Source organism: Apodemus sylvaticus, chromosome 14 (genome assembly GCF_947179515.1).
Source record: "Apodemus sylvaticus chromosome 14, mApoSyl1.1, whole genome shotgun sequence".
Classification (NCBI taxonomy): Eukaryota; Metazoa; Chordata; class Mammalia; order Rodentia; family Muridae; genus Apodemus; species Apodemus sylvaticus.
In genome coordinates, this window is record NC_067485.1 from 13842984 (window position 1) to 13861480 (window position 18497).

Consider the following 18497-nt stretch of genomic DNA (forward strand, 5'->3'; position numbering starts at 1 on the left):
TCCTCTAGTGTGTATGTAACATAGAATGCAAATTTCTCTACCAACCTCCTGAGCCCATGACCCCTGGCCTGTGTCACTCCAGACTTCAGCTCCCTTGCTGTCCTACAGACCTCTGTGTGTACACCTGGGGCCTGTACCCTGCTGTTCCTGCCACCCCACATTCTCTTCCACAGTCCAGCCTCCCCATGGGGATTCCAGAAGGAGAATTTTTAAATCCTTAAAATTTCTTTTTTTTAAATATTTTTTTATTTTCAATATTCTTTGTTTACCATCAAAATGATTTTCCCTTTCCTGTTCCCCCCTCCCCATAAGTTCCCTAAGCTCTCTTCTCTCTGCCCATTCTCCTATCAAACCCCTCGTACTTCTCTGTCCTGGTATTCCCCTACAATGCTGGAACAAGCATTTTCAGGACCAGGGACCTCTCTTTCCTCTTTCTTGGGAGTTATTTGATATGTGAATTGTGTCTTGGGTATCAGAGTTTCTGAGCTAATATCCACTTATCAGTGACTGTATTCCATGTGTGTTCTTTTGTTACCTCACTTAGGATGATATTTTCCAGATCCAACCATTTGTCTAAGAATTTCATGAATTCATTGTTTTTAATTGCTGAGTAGTATTCCATTGTGTAAATATATCACATTTTCTGTATCCATTCCTCCACTGAGGGACATCTGGGTTCTTTCCAGCTTCTGGCTATTATAAATAGGGCTGCTATGAACATAGTGGAACATGTGTCCTTATTGCATGCCGGGGAATCCTCTGGGTATATGCCCAGAAGTAATATTGCAGATTTCTCTGGAAGTGTTATGCCCAGTTTTCTATGCATGGGAAGAATATGGCATGCCCTGCATTGGGTCCTGTCCGTGGCTCAGGAATCTCCTGTTGGTCTTGGGTCAGGTGAAAGGGGCGCCTGTAATACAATGGTCAATCATTTTCTGAGAAACCCCAGAAGGAAATTGCAAAGACCATGAAGTCAACTTGGAAGCCATCCTTCACCCTCTGTGAAGAATCCTGAACACTTGGATGCAGAGGTAAGCCTACAGTTTACACAGAGGATGCAAGAAGCACCCCCCCTCCAACCACCAAAGGATCCATAGAGTCCAGGACTGGAAGCCAACACCCCTGGTACCACACCAGGACCCCTAAAATCTGTCTCCCATAAACTCACAAGTGCAATGGAGAGAAAATAAAACCATGTTGACTTTCTCTGAGTTATCAGCAGAGGGGATCTTACCCTGTGCCCCAGTTGCCAGGTCCTTGGGAACAATCCCACTATAAAAGAACACTGATGACACTTGAGATTAGGGGCTGGTTCTGCCTGCTGCCCTTGCACAATGGCAGCGGGTAACTGACTCAAGGCTTGGTGGCACATTTGATCAAAAGGAAGACTACAGAGGGGATGACATCAGAGCAGTGAGAACTGAGGGCGGAGCAGCCAGCCACCAGAGGAAAGGGCATTAGAAAGTTGTCCAGGTGTGTTCATGTTTTAGACTACATTATAATTGTGTGTGTGTGTGTGTGTGTGTGTGTGTGAGAGAGAGAGAGAGAGAGAGAGAGAGAGAGAGAGAGAGAGAGAATGCCAAGGAAAGGAATTGAGTACCCTGCAACCCACATTCTGTGGATCCTGGTCCCTAGTTCCAGAAGACAACAGAATTAATCTGGAATCATCTATCTGCCATATTTCATTTCCAAGTGACAGCCATTTTTTTTAACCTTTGCCAGTAGAACCGTGTTTAGCACTGGGGTTAACCTTGTGCCTGTGGGCTGGCCACTGATGCTTTTCATCCCTGGACACAGGAGGCACACTCACAGCAGGGGGCAGTGTCCACGGACAGCAGAGAGTCTGCACTGGAGCCTGGGCGAAGAAGGGAGGCACGACCCTGCGGGCTTTAAGGGGGCAACTGTTGCTCTGTGCCTGACGAACGTGATGTGGCCTTGCACAATGACAGAACTTAAGATGTAGAAGAGAGATAGTCTTTTTAAGAAAAAAGATTTTCCCCTTTTCTTTTTAACAGGAAAAAAAGTGTATAACATTGGTTTTCCATAGTCCTCTGATGGTTGTGATCACAATGTAACCCACAGTTACATTGTAACTGGTGATTACTGAAGTCAGGACAAAAAAACTTAAAACTTCTGTGTCTTCTGTGTCCTTATTCCGTGTGATTTTTTTTTCCTAGTGTGCCTCATGGTCTACATGTATATGTGGATAGACATGATCTACTACAGAGCGAGAGCTGAGAGGGATGTGGTCCTTCCCACTGACGCATACAGCACCACTGCTGCAGAAAGTCCTCTGTGGACACTGTCTCCCTCAGACCTCAGTCCCCAGAGGCACAGCATCTTGGTCATGCCATTTTCTCCATTCAACAGTCGAACAGTCTCATATCCTGAACAGTCTACTGCCAAGCTCAAGGCCATGAGGGCTTGACAGGCAGCGGCAGTCCATCTCTAACTCAGTTACCTCGTATCTGTGGATTGCTGTTTTGGGACCCATGTGGTGAGAGATTTACATATATGAAATATGGAAGAGTGGAAGATCCTGGAGGCTCACACCAGTGTCCCAGTAATTCACTGAGGGGACTGACTACGCATGGTCTGAGTCCCTACCATGAGGTATGAGGGGGTCTGAATCTGACTGATGGTCACAGAAGTTGTCTCAGCTGCCTCCATACTGACAAGGGCTTTACAGAGCAATTGATGCACATCTTAGTGACAAGCCTTGTCTTCATATTCTATTAATGTAATAAAATACCTGAGGCTGGGTGATTTAGAGACAATAGCATATATATTTAGTTGTTAGTCCATGACTCTGAGGCTGGAAGTTAAAGAAAGCATTGCTAACATATGCCTAGCATCTGTCAAGAACTTCCACATATGGCTCCTTATGTTAAGACAGAGCTGAGATATCTTGACTCTCTCTCCATCATCTTAAAAAAATGATGAGGTCACCATGGACATCTCATGACCTCATCGACTCCTATTCAGCCCCTAAAACCTTCACTTGCAATCCATGTTCAGAATTTTCATAAAAAGGGAAGCTGACATGGATTACATCACAGATCCCTGACTTCTTGAATCTAACTTCACTTCCCGCCTTGCCTTTCCAGGCATGTTGGCTGCACGGCGTCTCCTATTAAACCTTCTGTCTGCTTTCCAGGAACTAATCCCAAGCCAGTGAGTGCATCTGTGTGGGAAGGAGTGAACCCAGAGCTTACTTAGTTTCAGGCCCTTCCAGGAATGCCCGGTGCCCCCTGAAAGTCCCTACCAGAAGCCAAGAAATAAATCCCCCAAAGACACGGAAAGTGTCCCATCCCGTAGCTTCTCCAAGAGGCTAGTCCCGTGTGAGGGTGATACCTGCCTATAAACTGTAAGAGTCATCACGACAGACAGGTGAGCAGAGACCCTAGGGCCACCCCTCTTCTCAAAGCACACAGAAGCACACAGATTTTTTTTCTTATTTTATAAAATATCCTTCGGAGGTACTTCTAAAATCTGCTTATTTCTTCACTCGTGTGGCGGGTGGGAGTGCACATAAGCACGTGGTGTGCATGTGCACAGATCTGAAGACAACTAACCACCAGGAGCCGGTTTTCTCCTTCTGCCACATGGGCTCCAAGAACTGACCTTGGCATACCAGGCTTGGCAGCAAGCCCCTTTCCCTGCTGAGCAATCTTGCCAGCCCTGGAGGCATTTTAAAAACAAATTTTTGTTTGATCTCTTCTGTGACCCAGAGAATAAACACAATCCTTAAATGTACTCAACTTCTGTTTGCCTGAAGACTATTTGCCTATTTGGTGCTTGAGTGGGACAATGCTATAGATACTTCACCATAAGTATCAACTGATGAGATTTGCCTGCCACGTTTCACCGACGGAAAGATGGCTTCTGGTTTGGTAAAAAGATGGCTTTTTACCTTTTGATAGGTGGCAGCAGGCAGCCAATACAGTGTGAGCATCTACGTGCTGGCCATCAAAAATGCGGACCGGTGCGGCAGGTCCCTGCAGAGCATCTGTGAACTGTGACCTGCTATAGGCACACGAGACTTCCCAGGCTCGAAGGGAAACTTCTGTGTTTCCTCCCTCCTGCCTCATACATGCACCACAGCTCCTGGGATCCACCGACATCAGGCAGAAAAGAGTGTTAACAAATCTGAGCTGGACACAAACAGCTTGTCACTGTTCTGAGATGACACAGTAACTGTACATACAATGTTCCCTGTGTGCTCAGGAATAACCCAGGGCTGCTTTAAATTACACAAGAGGCTGTGCATGTGTTGAAAGCCAAACCTTGCTGCTTTATATAAGGAACCTCAACACTGGTGGAGGCTGGAGCCAGCCGGATACCAAGGGGACTCTAATTATACAATGTTCCAGTCATATATATACATACATATACACATGCATGCCTGTATATATATGTATGCATGTATATATGTATGTATATGTATATGTGTATGTATTTATATATATGACTGAAACATATACATATATATGTTAATACTGGTGACATATTGAGATAATATTTAGTATTCTGTGATGTAAACATTTGAAAATGAATTTGCCTGAATCTTTTATTTCTTTTACTTTTGTAAACACATTTATTTATTTTAAAAATGCCATAGAGGAAATTTTGGATCCAAAAAACAGAGAGCTGAGTATAGAAAGAAAATGCATTGCATCAAGAAAAAAGGGGACACCACTGACTGCAGAGGGAGAAAGGGTGCAAACTGTTTAGTGTCATTAATAATTAAAAAACCCAAGTCTACAAAGGAGTGTGTATCACAGCATAAATGCAAGTTCTGAGACATATCACGTGAACAAAGACAGACCAGTACCTGGTGGACGGCAGTCAGGGGAGCAGCTGGCTTTGCAAGGTCCTGGCGGCGGGGCTCTGCCTCCCCTCCTGTTGCAGAACAGCTGTCTGAGGCAAGGAGGCCCTGGGGGGGGGGGGAATAAGAGATTCAAGGTCATTTCTGCCTACATAGTTCAAAGCTAGCCTTGGATGCAGCAGACAATGAAACCTTGTCAAAAGGGGGCGTGGGGGGGAAGGTGGCTGGAGAGATGGCTCTGCTGTTAAGAACACTTCCTGCTCTTCCAGAGGACCAGAGTTTGATTCTCAGTACCTGTGTGTGATGGCTCACAACCTCCTGTAACTCCAGCTCCAGGGGGTCTGACACCTCTTGGCTCCACAAACACCTGTATACACACACACACACACACACACGCACACGCACGCGTGCGCGCGCGGGGGGGGGGGCATACAGACACACGCACATACACAAACTTAATTTTAAAATGCTAAAATAAATCTTTTCTTAAAAACATCACACGCGGGGGCTGAAAGATGGGACAAGGTTTGAACTAACCCGGAAGTGCCAGCAGAAGTCTGGGGAGCCTGTGGGAGCCGCGCTGCTTCCCAAGTTATCAAATGTTTACACTTGGGTAATAGCACACATGTAATTAAGTGAGCACATAAAATGAATCTATCTGCAGTGGCACGATAGCTGGTGCCGAATCCTATTAAACACATTTAATTAAAAGTGCATTAAACCTTCAAGCTTCTGAACACACCCTGCCCTCTTCAAAGCTGTCCCCCGCCATTAAAACCTTCCCCACTATTAACTGTGAGTCAGCCCGTGACCCCTTTAGGCATGACCCGGTGAGGTGAAGTACCTCTTAAACACCAGTGTATCACAGGCACTAATGGATTTAAATCAGGGAGATTAATTCCATTCATTTGGCTCCTTGTTTGAGAAACAACTGTCACACTGAGCTTAATTGCTGAAGATGCTTGGAAGCCTTGGGAGATTAGGGACTCGGGAGGCTGGTTTGTAGCCAACATCAATTATTCGGTCTACTGTGCAGTAGGGGACAGCGGGTGAATCAAATCCAGACGACCCAGTGCCTCTTGTTTACCATTAGTGCCTCCATTCTCCACCAGTTAGGTTTTCACAGACCCAGGAGAGGGGGAGGAGCTACAGCGGGACTTTTGTCTGGCTTCAGAGCAAGGCTTTTCCACCCTGAGCATCCCACTCCCTGCCCCCCCACACCCGATGAGGGCATTATATGGTTATTTTTCCCTCATTCTTCCAAATTCTGACTAAATAAGAAAATAAGAGACATGACCAAGAGTCTCCGAGAAGGAAAAGTAAAATTGCACCTTGTGAAGAAGCAGTCCGAATGGGCGTGAATAAGCTTGCCTTGCTTCATGGCCTGATTGGCCCCTCCCACAATCCCGTCTCTACTACAGGTATCCTTCCCGTGCTCCTTTACCAAAAACGGGTTCTAACACACAAGAAGTGGTTATAAAACTACTCACTACCCTTATGAGAATCCAAACCCCGAATCTTTTGCCACTGTCTTATGCTTTCCTGGGTCACCTTTAGGTGCATTGCTTAAGCAGAGGCAGATTCACTCAAGTTGGCTAAAGGAGCCTCCTGTTGTCACGGTAAGGAGAGAACGTGTCTTGGAGTGGTACGCGGTGGGAGCAGGGATGGGGGTGTAGCAGTCAGTAAGACTTCTGGTTGCATAGAGAGCAAGTGAAGCGCCCCACCACTGCCCACAGAAGATTACCCCTGTGGTCAGCCTTGTGGGGTACAGCTGGCTGCGTACTGTTAGAAGGCCCCCATGCCACGGTACGGCTCGGCTGTCAGCATCTCAAATCTCAGAGTATTCAAAGAACGGCCCTCTGTTTTCATTTCACACTGGCTGCAGCAAGCTACAGACCCAGGTCTTGTTCTGAGGATGTGGCCCAGAGTGTGAGTCCTGCCCACCTTCACCAAAGAAGTCATGAGAGTCTCTTGATTCTTCCCAGCGTCTGTGGCTTAGGGGAAAAGCCTTTTCTAGTAGCCGTGCAGTTTTGCCTTTAACAGCGAGCTGCTTTTTTACTATAAAGTACCCAGCAGACACTGTGTAAATGACAGGTGTCAGGAGTCTAAGACATCCACAGGACCCTTGAAAACTGTGTAAACTCCTGAATCGACCTTTCTAGCAGTTATGCATGACATATATGACAAACAAGTCCTCCAGAAAAGTATTATCTAAACCCCACTCTTTTTTTAAAAAATTATCTTAGATTTCTTTATTATTTTGTGTGTGTGAGTGTTCTTCCCGCATGTACATGTGTGTGTGTGTGTGTGTGTGTGTGTGTGTGTGTGTGTGTGATGTACATGCCTGATGCCCTCTGAGGTCATAAGAAGGTGATGGATCCCCTGGGACTGGAGTTACAGACAGTTGTGAGGTGCCATCTTGGTGCTTGGATGGGCACCTGGGATCCTCTGCAAGGACAACAAGTTCTCTTAGCCACTGAGCCATCTCTCCCTCCCCCAGGCTCCGTTCTGAAAGCACTTGTCTCCAGCTGTCAGAAGTGTTTTGAGGGTAATTGTCATTTATTGAACTTTGCTCATTACTTCTTACTAATCACCAGTGAGCAGATCATAGTCGGGGCTCTAAAAGAGCCCTGCAGTGAAGATTGTATTTATGAGACTGTGCAGCCTTCCCAATCCCATTCTCAGACCTAGGGACGCTTAGTAATATAGCAATCTATATCTGGCCTTAAAGTGGAGGTGAACATGAAGGAAGGGAGACAAGGGATAGTGCCGAGGACATCCAAGTGTTTAATGGTGAAGTTCGTTATATAGACATATGTGTGGGCAACAGCTCACAGAACTAGGCCAAGCTTCTTCAGATGTGTTCTTTTTCACTGGTTATATTATGAAATACAGTACTCATGTGGTTCATGGTACTGTGTTAATCACCCTGTCTTAACTCTATCTAGAAAGTAAGGAACTGCCAGGCAGTGGCACGCTTTTAATTCCAGTACTTGGGAGGCAGAGACAAGTGGATTTCTGAGTTTGAGGCCATCCTGGTCTGCAGAGTGAGTTCCAGGAGAGCCAGGGCTACACAGAGAAAACCTGTCTTGAAAAAACAAAAAAAGAAAGGAAGGAAGGAAGGAAAGGAAGGAAGGAAGGAAGGAAGGAAGGAAGGAAGGAAGGAAGGAAGGAAGGAAGGAGGGAAGGAAGGAAGGGAGAGAAAGGGTTTCTGGGAACTTAACAAGTTCTCATAAGCAACTGAAAATGCTAAACTAATTAGTCAAATATCAAATGATACAACAACTATATTAGGGTAAGGTGTGAGCCACACTTGTAGGTTAGACAGACACAAACCAGCTGCAAAGATTAACCTGATTCCACCATGTGTCGCCTGGAATAATGGGGGAGACACTTGGACAGAGAAGTGGAGGGGTCATGCTGCAAACATATAGCCACAGAACTTTGACAGTAATGGCCCGACAGGCCTGGAGTCAGAGGTCTTTGTAAAAGAAAGTCTCACATCCAAAGAGCCAAAAGGTTTTGGTGGGTAGGCACATCTAGGACTTTGGAGTTTGGAGGGACTTGTGGTCAGGGACAAACAAGGGGTCATAGGTCCTCATTTATAAATATAACCTCATTATTTTACATAGACTGACATCCATGTTCTGCACCATGTTGAGCACCCAGAATATGCAGGCAACTTCTTCAAGCAAAGCCCTGAAGCTCTCTTCCTAAGACTTCTTGGCCTGAGTTCCAGCAGAGCCTTCAGAAGAAGAGGTTAGGAGCTAAAGCAAACATCCCAGCTTCATGCTACATAGAACAGCTCTGAAACAGGCTCTGAACAGCTCCTAGTGAGACAAGGCTTCAAGTGCCCACTCTACCTTCATCAATGAATGTGACTTGTGCTGGCTTCCTGCTCTTCTGCACCCACCAACCACGCTTTCTGGAAAGCAAAAGCCACTTGCACTCCAGCCTTGGTCTCAAGGTTGTGGTGTGTGTGTGTGTGTGTGTGTGTGTGTGTGTGTGTGTATGTGTGATTAAACTACAATGGTTTCTGGATTCTCTTTCTCCTATGATTAAGTACACTAACCAGATGGTACCTCAGATCTCCTTAACTTACAGTGGGTTTAGATCATAATAAAGTCACTAAAGTTTGAAAGTATCTTGAGTTGATAATGCATAGAATCAATGTCCTGGGCATCTGGCTGGAACAACTCAGCCCACTGAGGCATGCTGGTCCTTTTCCTTCAAGATTGAAGGGCTGAGAAGGAGCTGTGGCTCACTGCCATTTCCTAATATTAGTAGAGATTCAAACACAAAGCTCACATGGAGAATCATCAAGCCAAGGACTCTCAACCGATGATGTCTTTAAATGGATTTGAAGTGGCCTCCAGGATTAAAGCAAAGGGATCTGAACGATCATTCTGGTTTAAATTAAACATTCATTCCTTTTGGAGTGTCGTGTTGAGATGATATTCATTGAGCATCTCTACTGGGAAGGCCAGGGGACGACACTGAGCATGCTAAGAGGCAGAATCGTCCATGCTAGCAGGATAGACAATATATGTGTGCAAGCAAAGATAATATCAACTCCCTCTCCATATGCAACAAGTCCCTACTAGGGCCCCACTTTATGCCCAGAAATGGAAACAAAAATCAGGTACCATTTCTGGCATCACATCACCTCTGGTAATGAGAAAAACAACCTGAGACAGATGATCACCAACGTCTGTCACAAGGATCATGGGAGAAGTCCACTGTGTTGAGACTCAGACACATCGAAGTCAAGGGACAGCCATTATTATTGCTCCTATTACAAGCTGTGACCAGGATGCTTATCCTGTTCATTTGTAGGCTTGAGAACACAAATATAAATTTCAGTTAAGTAGCCTTGATTTAAGGGGACATGGGTCCAAAGCGTCAGACTTACACAGAGATATAAATGTTCCCATGGACTAACAATCTGACCTATCTACCAAACTACACCATGATGCCCACCAGAAGGAAGCCGTTCACCAGGTGTTGCAGGACTTTCCATGTCCATCACATTAGGACAGTGGAAGGCCTGTGATTGGACAGGAAGAGGGAGGTGGAGCTAGGAGTATGAGGGACAGAGAAGTCTTAGGAGGGGAAGAAAGAAGAATGGAGATGACTTCGGATGCGGACCTGTGTAGCATTTACTAGCCACAAATAGCTAAATTTTTATACAGTTAGAAATATTGGGATAAAGCTTTTATCATTATCAATTGGCTCTTAAATTACTGTATTGGCATCTTGTAATTGTGATTTTAAATATACATAAATCTAATTGGTTAACTAACCAAGCATTAAGAGTCATGCTTCTACGGGGTAATTGGGAGTGAGCTGGTAGACCATGGGATGTGTGGGCATTGTGTGGAAGCGAAATGAACTCTCGGGAACCCCGCCAGACAGTTGACTGAGTGGGGGCTGGAAAGTGGGCAGGCCAGGCCGCAGAACACGAGAGCGTGGGCCTAATCTTTGGAGAGTCCGTGGGTCTATTGGCAAGCTAGCAGGAGCCCTTTGGCCTGGTAGGAGGTCTGAGGATCACTATTGCCTTGTGCCAGCAGTGTTTTTTTAATACTTCCTGCAACAGCCAGGGACCTTGAAGACCCCAGCCACAGCATGGCAGATCCGTCTTGTCTTCCTGCTTGAATTCAACCAGCTCCATTGCACAGAGAAAGGCTGAAGCTAGACAATTGTCTAGGGTGGCCCTGCTTTTCTCCCCCCCCAAGCCCTTGCAGATCTCAGTGAAGAGAACAAAGCAGGCAGAGGGAGGAACAACCTTCTAACCAAAGAAAGCAGGGGACCAGGTTCTTATGCCCACTCACACTATGAAAAGTTAAAAGAAAAATTAATGTCCCTCCCTCCTTGAGCGTCCAAAAAATGAAAAGGATAGACCATCCCATTCTCTTTCTAGAAGGCTAGCATTTTTTCTGATAGCAAAACCAGACTAATAGAAACACTAATTGAAAAAAATGCTACAGACTATCTCGCTGGCAAGTATTGACACAAAGACCCTCAGCAAATTTAACAATGTATTGAAAGGATCAGGTTCTATAGCCAAGTGGGGCTTACAGGACTCAACACAGAGTAAGCAACAGTATATAATATATTGCATCAGCAAGTTTAAGGAACTTAACTTTAAATATAACTTTAACTTTAAATATAAAATTAACTTTAAATATAAAATCATCTCAACTGACAAAAAAGAAAGTACTCAATAATACTGACCATGACTTCGGGGTGGTGGGGATAGGGATACAGAAAAAGGCAGCCATACAAGCAAACCACCTCAGTAAGTTGCAGGGATAAAAAGCCCTAGGTAAAATGGTGCTCAGAGGTAAAAAATAAAAGCCTTTTTCTATCAAGGGAAAGTCAAGGATGCCCACACTTGCCCTCTGTGTTCAGAATAGTGTAGACGTTCTAGATGCAGCAATTGGATAAGAAAGGAAAGAAAGCCAGCAATGGGCGATTGAAAAAGAGAAGAAAACATTGTTTATGACATGGTGTTACAAAGCTTATAGAAGAAAGAAAGAAATGTAGGTATGGGATACAAGATCAGCACATGGTATCAACTGCATTCTATACATGAACATTGATCAAACTAAAACCTGCATTAAGGAAACAGTGCCATGTATAGCAGCATCAGTAAAGATAAGACACTTAGAGGAAGAATACCTGCAGAGCTGAAATACTGAAAGCTTCAAGAGCATTACTGAAAGAAGCTAAAGAACACCACTGAATAGAAATAGACAGCATATTAGAAGATGTAAGAGTACTTACAATAAAACACAGACTCATTATGCATCCTATCAAACTCAATGCAATTCCCATTAAAAATTCTAAATGGCAATTTTGCAGAAATGGGGTGGGGGGGAAGGGAGACTAGAAAATTCATAATGAACTCAACTAGCCAAAATTATCTTGAAAAATAAAAACAAAGTTGGGAGTCTCACATGCCCTGATTTTAAAACACATGACAAACCTACCAAGAGTTTATCATGGGCTTCAAAAGAGATATGTAAATAGATGAGATAAACAAGAGTGGGGAAGAATGTCCTTGGTACCTTCCCAGCAAAACCATGCAACAGGGAGAGGGTGGTATTTCTAACACATCCTGCTGAGAAAACAGTAAGTATCACCACACACAAACAGCACACTCCAGACAGCAAAGTGAACTTACAATGGATCAAAGACAAAGCTACACCCCCAAAAGTGTGAAACCCCTAGAAGAAACCAGGTGGAGATTCTCAACTACTGGTTCAGTCAGGATTTCTTAGCTGCAGCACCAGCAACGTGGGTAATAAATGTAAAAAATAAGTAAAAGTTCAAAATAGTTGGGCAAAACCCATGATAAACACACTGAGGATTAAGCTATCAAGGGAGGGAAATACTTACAAATCTATATGAGAGATTGATATTAGAGATGTGTTTCTAAATTATTGAGCTCAATACACACGAAAAAATTAACAAATTGAAGCTGAAGTATCTAAACAAATGCTTCTCTGTGAGTGATGCAAAAAAGCCAGATCTCGTGGAAAGAGGCCAGTATCTAGAGAAGTGTCAATGAACGTCATAGTGACATTTGCTACAAGTGCCTACTAGGATGCCCAGCCTAAAGATAAAGGATAGCAAGCACTGGCTGGAATGGAGCCGTTAGAGCCTTCCTCCATTGTTGATGATGATAGGAAATGGTGTCGTTGCTATGGAAAACAGTGCAGCAGCTAAGTTCAACCAGAAGCATCCTGTTGAGGAAGACAGGACATCAAGCAGATGCACAGAGGAATGAGCTTGCAACAGATGCTTGCTCAGTGGATCTGACTGGATCAGGAAGCCGGGATGACAGAAAGTTAGGACCAAGCTGTAAATCTCGAGGCCCAATCCCAGAGATTAAAATGCATTGAATGTTACACAGAACCAGTGTGGCTTGGAGAATAACCACTGACCAGACTGTCCCCATATGTCTTATATTTGCTAAATGAATATTCTCTTTGGCCTTGTGTGCTCCTAACTACCTATGGCTATATAACGAATGACGTCAAATTTTTATAGCTTCAGAAGACAGCATTGATTCTCTTACAATGTCCACAGATGGCAACCCCCTACTTAGATTTTCAGTGTCCTGAGTTGGAGTCTCTCACAGGCTCTCATGAAGGCATTGGACAATATTACAGCAACTTTGAAGGTTAGCCAGTGAAGGATCTACAGAGATTCCTCTACCCAGGATGCAGTTTTTCCCTTACAAACTCAGTGTGAACAGAAGCATCATTGTTAGTGGAACTATTCGGGGATGTGAGTGTATTTACTGAGCATCACGCCTAAATACCTTTAGTGACCTCAGAGTACTTTCATCAGCCCAATACAATAAAGTGCTCAGTATCTCATGTCATTGATGGAATGCTGCTCTAAAGGGAAAACTTGAATGGTTGCATGAGCATACTTCCAAATCATTGTAAATCCATTGAGCAGGAACATTGTAAACCCTGGCTTTATCCATTGTGTGGATAGTCAGGTTAACACCCGTTCCTCTTGCTGAGGGGCCTAGCCCTACTGTCACGCAGGGAACTGTGGGAATCTGGGAAAAGTTATTTAACCGCTTTAACTCCCAGGCTTCTTCACACGCTACAGGGATGGATAGGGGAATGTGATGTCAGGAACAGCTTCTATCTCCATGAACAGTGGTCATAAACATTCAGCAAGATCATTAGAAGACTTTTTTAAAAAGGAATAAAATTAAATAAATAAAAAAATGTAGGGATGGCGGTTCCTCCGAAAACTGGGCACCTCACTTCCAGAAGATCCTGCTATACCACTCCTGGGCATATACCCAGAGGATTCCCCACCATGTAATAAGGATACATGCTCTACTATGTTCATAGCAGCCCTATTTATAATTGCCAGATGCTGGAAAGAACCCAGGTATCCCTCAACAGAAGAGTGGATGCAAAAAATGTGGTATATCTACACAATGGAGTACTATTCAGCCATTAGAAACAATGAATTCATGAAATTCTTAGGCAAATGGATGGAGCTAGAGAACATCATACTAAGTGAGGTAACCCAGACTCAAAAGGTGAATCATGGTATGCACTCACTAATAAGTGGTTATTAACCTAGAAAACTGGAATACCCAAAACATAATCCACACATCAAAGGAGATACAAGAAGAAAGCAGGAGTGGTCCCTGGTTCTGGAAAGACTCAGTGAAACAGTATTTGGCATAACCAGAACGGGGAACTGGGAAGGGGTGGGAGGGAGGACAGGGGAAGAGAAGGGGGCTTACGGGACTTTCGGGGAGTGGGGGGGGGGCTAGAAAAGGGGAAATCATTTGAAATGTAAATAAATTATATCGAATAAAAAAAATAACAATAAAAAAAAAAAAGGTAGGGAGAAGAGCACCACCAACCTGCCCGGCCAGCTGAGCGAGAAGCCTGGCTTTGACTAGCACTCCATTCATTTCAAATGCCTTGGAGCAAGACAGCCCGGGCTTTGTTTGCCCTACACGGATGTATGTGAGCTACTCAGAACCGGAGTGGGAGCATCCGTTCATTTATTCCTTTTCAATCAGTAAATATTTAACAGCCTACCTACTCATTGGCAGGCACCAAAAATAATTTAATGAGCATGAAGGAAAGGGAGGGATGGAGGGAAGGGATGGAGGGAAGGAAGGAATGGAAGGAGGGAGGGAGGGAAGGAAGGAAGGAAGGAAGAAAGGAAGGAAGGAAGGAAGGAAGGAAGGAAGGAAGGAAGGAAGGAAGGAAGGAAGGAAGGAAGGAAGGAACCATCCTAATGATTCTGAAATACATTCCACTAGTCTATTGAGGTATTCAGGCATTAATTTGTTACTTCATTATCCATCACAACAAATGATTTAATTAAGTGAAACAATAATCAGGGCATATTTGTTTTGAGCAATGTATCTCTCTAAAGACATATAAGAAATTGGCATATGGAACTCAGCCACCTGGCCTGGAGACCCAAAGACAGTTTTTTGAAGCCTACTACACAAGAGGGAAACCATGATTGGTACTGTAAACCTGGCTTAAAACCTGTGACTGAGAAGGTAACAGACCCTAAGCAGGATACTTACTTACTGTACATTTAGCTAAGCTAAACTACAGCACCCAGCTGTCTTACAAAGGTGTCTTTCATAGATGTCTCTCCTCTTCCTCAACTTATTCTTCCTCAAGTCATTGTACTAGGGACTCCCCAAAGACTTACCAAGTGTTTGACAGGAAGCCTCCATCTTCCTAACAGGGCCTAGAAGCACAGGTAGCAAACTTGAGCCACCTCCTCCTGTCCTATCTTAACTTAGGGCTTCCTGAAGCCCTGCACACTACCAGTCTGGTACCCTCTACACCTTCTCCTGGCCCCTTCCCACTAGAGATTCCCCATAGCTTCACACAGCACCCATCTACAATCATTTGTGTCTTCTCTCTGTCTCTCCCTAGTCCAGAATTCAGAAATCCCCACCCACCACACATCCAAAACCTTCCAGCCACTGCAAAAGGCCACAAGCACGTGTGGCCCATGGTATGTTCCAAAACTCATAGCAAAGGACACAGCTGACAACCTGACTCTAGATGCCCAGGCCCCATTGTAGGAGCACAAGCAACATGAAAAACTAAAATATGTCCCCTCCAAGAACACCAACTGCATAGGAATAGTCTCTAATGACAGCAACTCAGACAAAACACAGGACACAGAGTTTAAAAGGATAATTGTAAACCTGTCCCAAAGTTGTAACCAAAGTAGTAAGGCAAGAGAAGAAAATAAAAGGATTACAAATAGAGAAGAAGAGATCAAAAGATCTCTGTCTGAAGATGGTACAATTTTAGACAGAAGAGATTCCGCTAAAAACATATAGACATGGTCCACAGTTTCAGCAAAGCCTCAGGTCACAAAATTAGCATACTAAGTCAGGACCATTACTTGGATAGAAAGATTAGTTTTCTCTAAAGAAATGGCCTTTGAAAGGCTATGCAGGATCCAATGGCTGACCCGACGTCCATGCACAATTGCACATCACTGATAGACTTCGGTGGGCTATGAAAAGGACAGGAAGTTGGAAGGGACGCTTGGGGGAGGAGTCAGGGAAAGCACAAATGCAGAGTTGGGGGTTATTATATTATATATTATATTATATTATATTATATTAATTATAATCAAATCCATCTACGTATGACATTCTCAGAGAATTCATTTTTAAAAGCATTTGTATATACCAATGGCAGACAAACTGACATGGTATGAAACAGAGAAAAACCCTTGGAGTAAATTTAACCAAGGAAATATAGCATGTCCACGGTAAAAATGTAAAGCAATGAAGAAATATATGGAGGAAAATCCTAGAAAATGAAAAAAAAAAAACTTCATTCTCATGGATTGGTAGAGTCAACACTGTAATGATGGCCATCTTACCAAAGTAATCTACAGATAGATAGATAGATAGATAGATAGATAGATAGATAGATAGACAGACAGACAGGCAGATAAAGTCAAGACACAGTTCATCAAAAAGAACCAAGATGGAGGTGTTGTCACACCCTTAGCTATACTTACAGGGCCAGAATAAGAAAAACAGCTTGCTATTGAGGGGGTGAGCAGACACAGGTAATTTCTGTAGCTCAAGGACCCAAATACAACCTGCCTCAGCTGCAGCCATGCTAGACAAGCATGCTAGAATGTGTACTGGAATGAAGACACTATCTTTAACAGAAGACACTGGACAAGCTAGATACCTACATATAAAATGATGACACCAGATTCTTAGGCCCAAAGATCTCAGAATCACACATAAAACCCTGGAAGTGCTAGAGGAAAAAGGTGGGAACTGCTATACAAGACGCAGACAGAGGCAAAGAGCTTTTAAACAGAACTGGACTCTGGTTTCTCACAAAATAAAGTCAACGATTGACAAAAAAAGTTTGGTATGGCTGAGTTGGAAGATTGCTCCCTGCTGGCTAGCTTTCATAATGCCAGAGGGGGTAATGCAAGCATCTTGTAAAAAGGATGTCAATGGGCTGCTGAGAACGCTACAATTTACAGTTCCAACCTGCCAGGCAAGACACGCCCACTGGCGCAATAATGGTGCAGCTGTCAAGGGGGCGACCAAGCACACTATCGTTGGTTTTTCAGGCCTATTACACAAGAGGGAAGCCGTGATTGGAACTATAAACCTGGCTTAAAACCTGTGACTAAGAAGGTAATAGGCCCTAGCCAGGACACTTACTAGTGTAAGTGTAACTAAACGAAACTCCAGTGCCCAGCTGTCTTACAGATATTTGTGTTCATACTCATTCACAAACGCTACTCTCTCAGTCTTGATTAGACAAACTTCTGTTCTCAACTAAAGGAAGTGAATGCAGAGATTCATGGCTGTCCAAGATACTGAGGATTATGAATTGGGGAGTTCTCCGCCCGAAACATGACATTTATACAACCCCTTCTAAGTCTCAGAGGGTAAGAAGAATATCTGGGTTGCTTTCAACCTTAGCCAGAGATACTTCTTCTTGCAGAGGTAATGCAGAGACTGATTGGTCAAATCAACGAGGAGAAGTGACCGTGAGTGCTCAGCCCTAAATGAAACATCTCTATCAGCCACATCTCCCAGGCCCAGCGAACATCATAGAAGAGGAATGACAGACAGGAGGTAAGAACCAGAGGTAAAGAAGCATGCTGTGAAATATCATTTTATGAGCATGTCACGGCTGCTTCCCTCAAGAGCTCGCAGTAGCTGTAGTTACCTACGCAAGATTTGCACAAAACCAAGCCAGACAAAATTCCAGTATGGGTGTGGGGGCGGAGCTCTTGAGGCTCCACCCCTCTGTGAGGATTGGTTGGCAGCTAATGGAGGCTATGAAAAGGATAGTAATTTTCGTTCTGGAAAGGAAATGTAGCCACTACCGGGTAGTGCCTCAGTGAGTGATTCCACATCCATACGCACAAGGGCAGCACTAATTAAACACATGGAGATATATTTAAAAGGAAGAAGGACGCATGATATTGCGAGCGGAATCTGTTGAAGGAGTTCACGGGAGTTGCAGGGAGAAAATGTCAGTAAATAGAATATTATATGGTACACATGCATTAGACTCTTGAAGAATAAATACATTTTAAAAATTAATAGGCAAGGGTAAGGGAGCAGGATGAAGGGAGATCATATGTAGGGAGGGCAGGGGAGAGAGAAGGGAGATCGGGCACAGCAAGCTCTGGGCCATGCCAGAGATGTGAGATGGGGAGAGGCCCAGACGGTCTATGTGGGGCGACTGTAGCTGAGACGCCTAACAGTGGGAGATATGGATCCTGAAGTGGCCATTTCCTGTATTCAGGCGGACGCCCAACGGAAGGATAAGTACAACAACCCACCCACAAACACTTCGACCTAGCCTGCGTCCTGCCTCCAAGATGTGCAGGGACACAGACAGAGCAGAGACTGAGGGAATGGCCAACCAGTGACTGGCCGAACTTGAGACCCATCCCCTGGGCAAGAACCCAAACCTGACACTATTAATGATACTCTGTTGTACTTGCAGACAGGAACCTAGCATAACTGTCCTCTGAGAGGCTCCATCCAGCAGCCAATGGAAAAAGATCCAGAAACTCACGCTCAGATACGAGAAGGAGCTGGGGAGTTTTTTGGTAGTGCTGGGAGGAGGATCGAGGG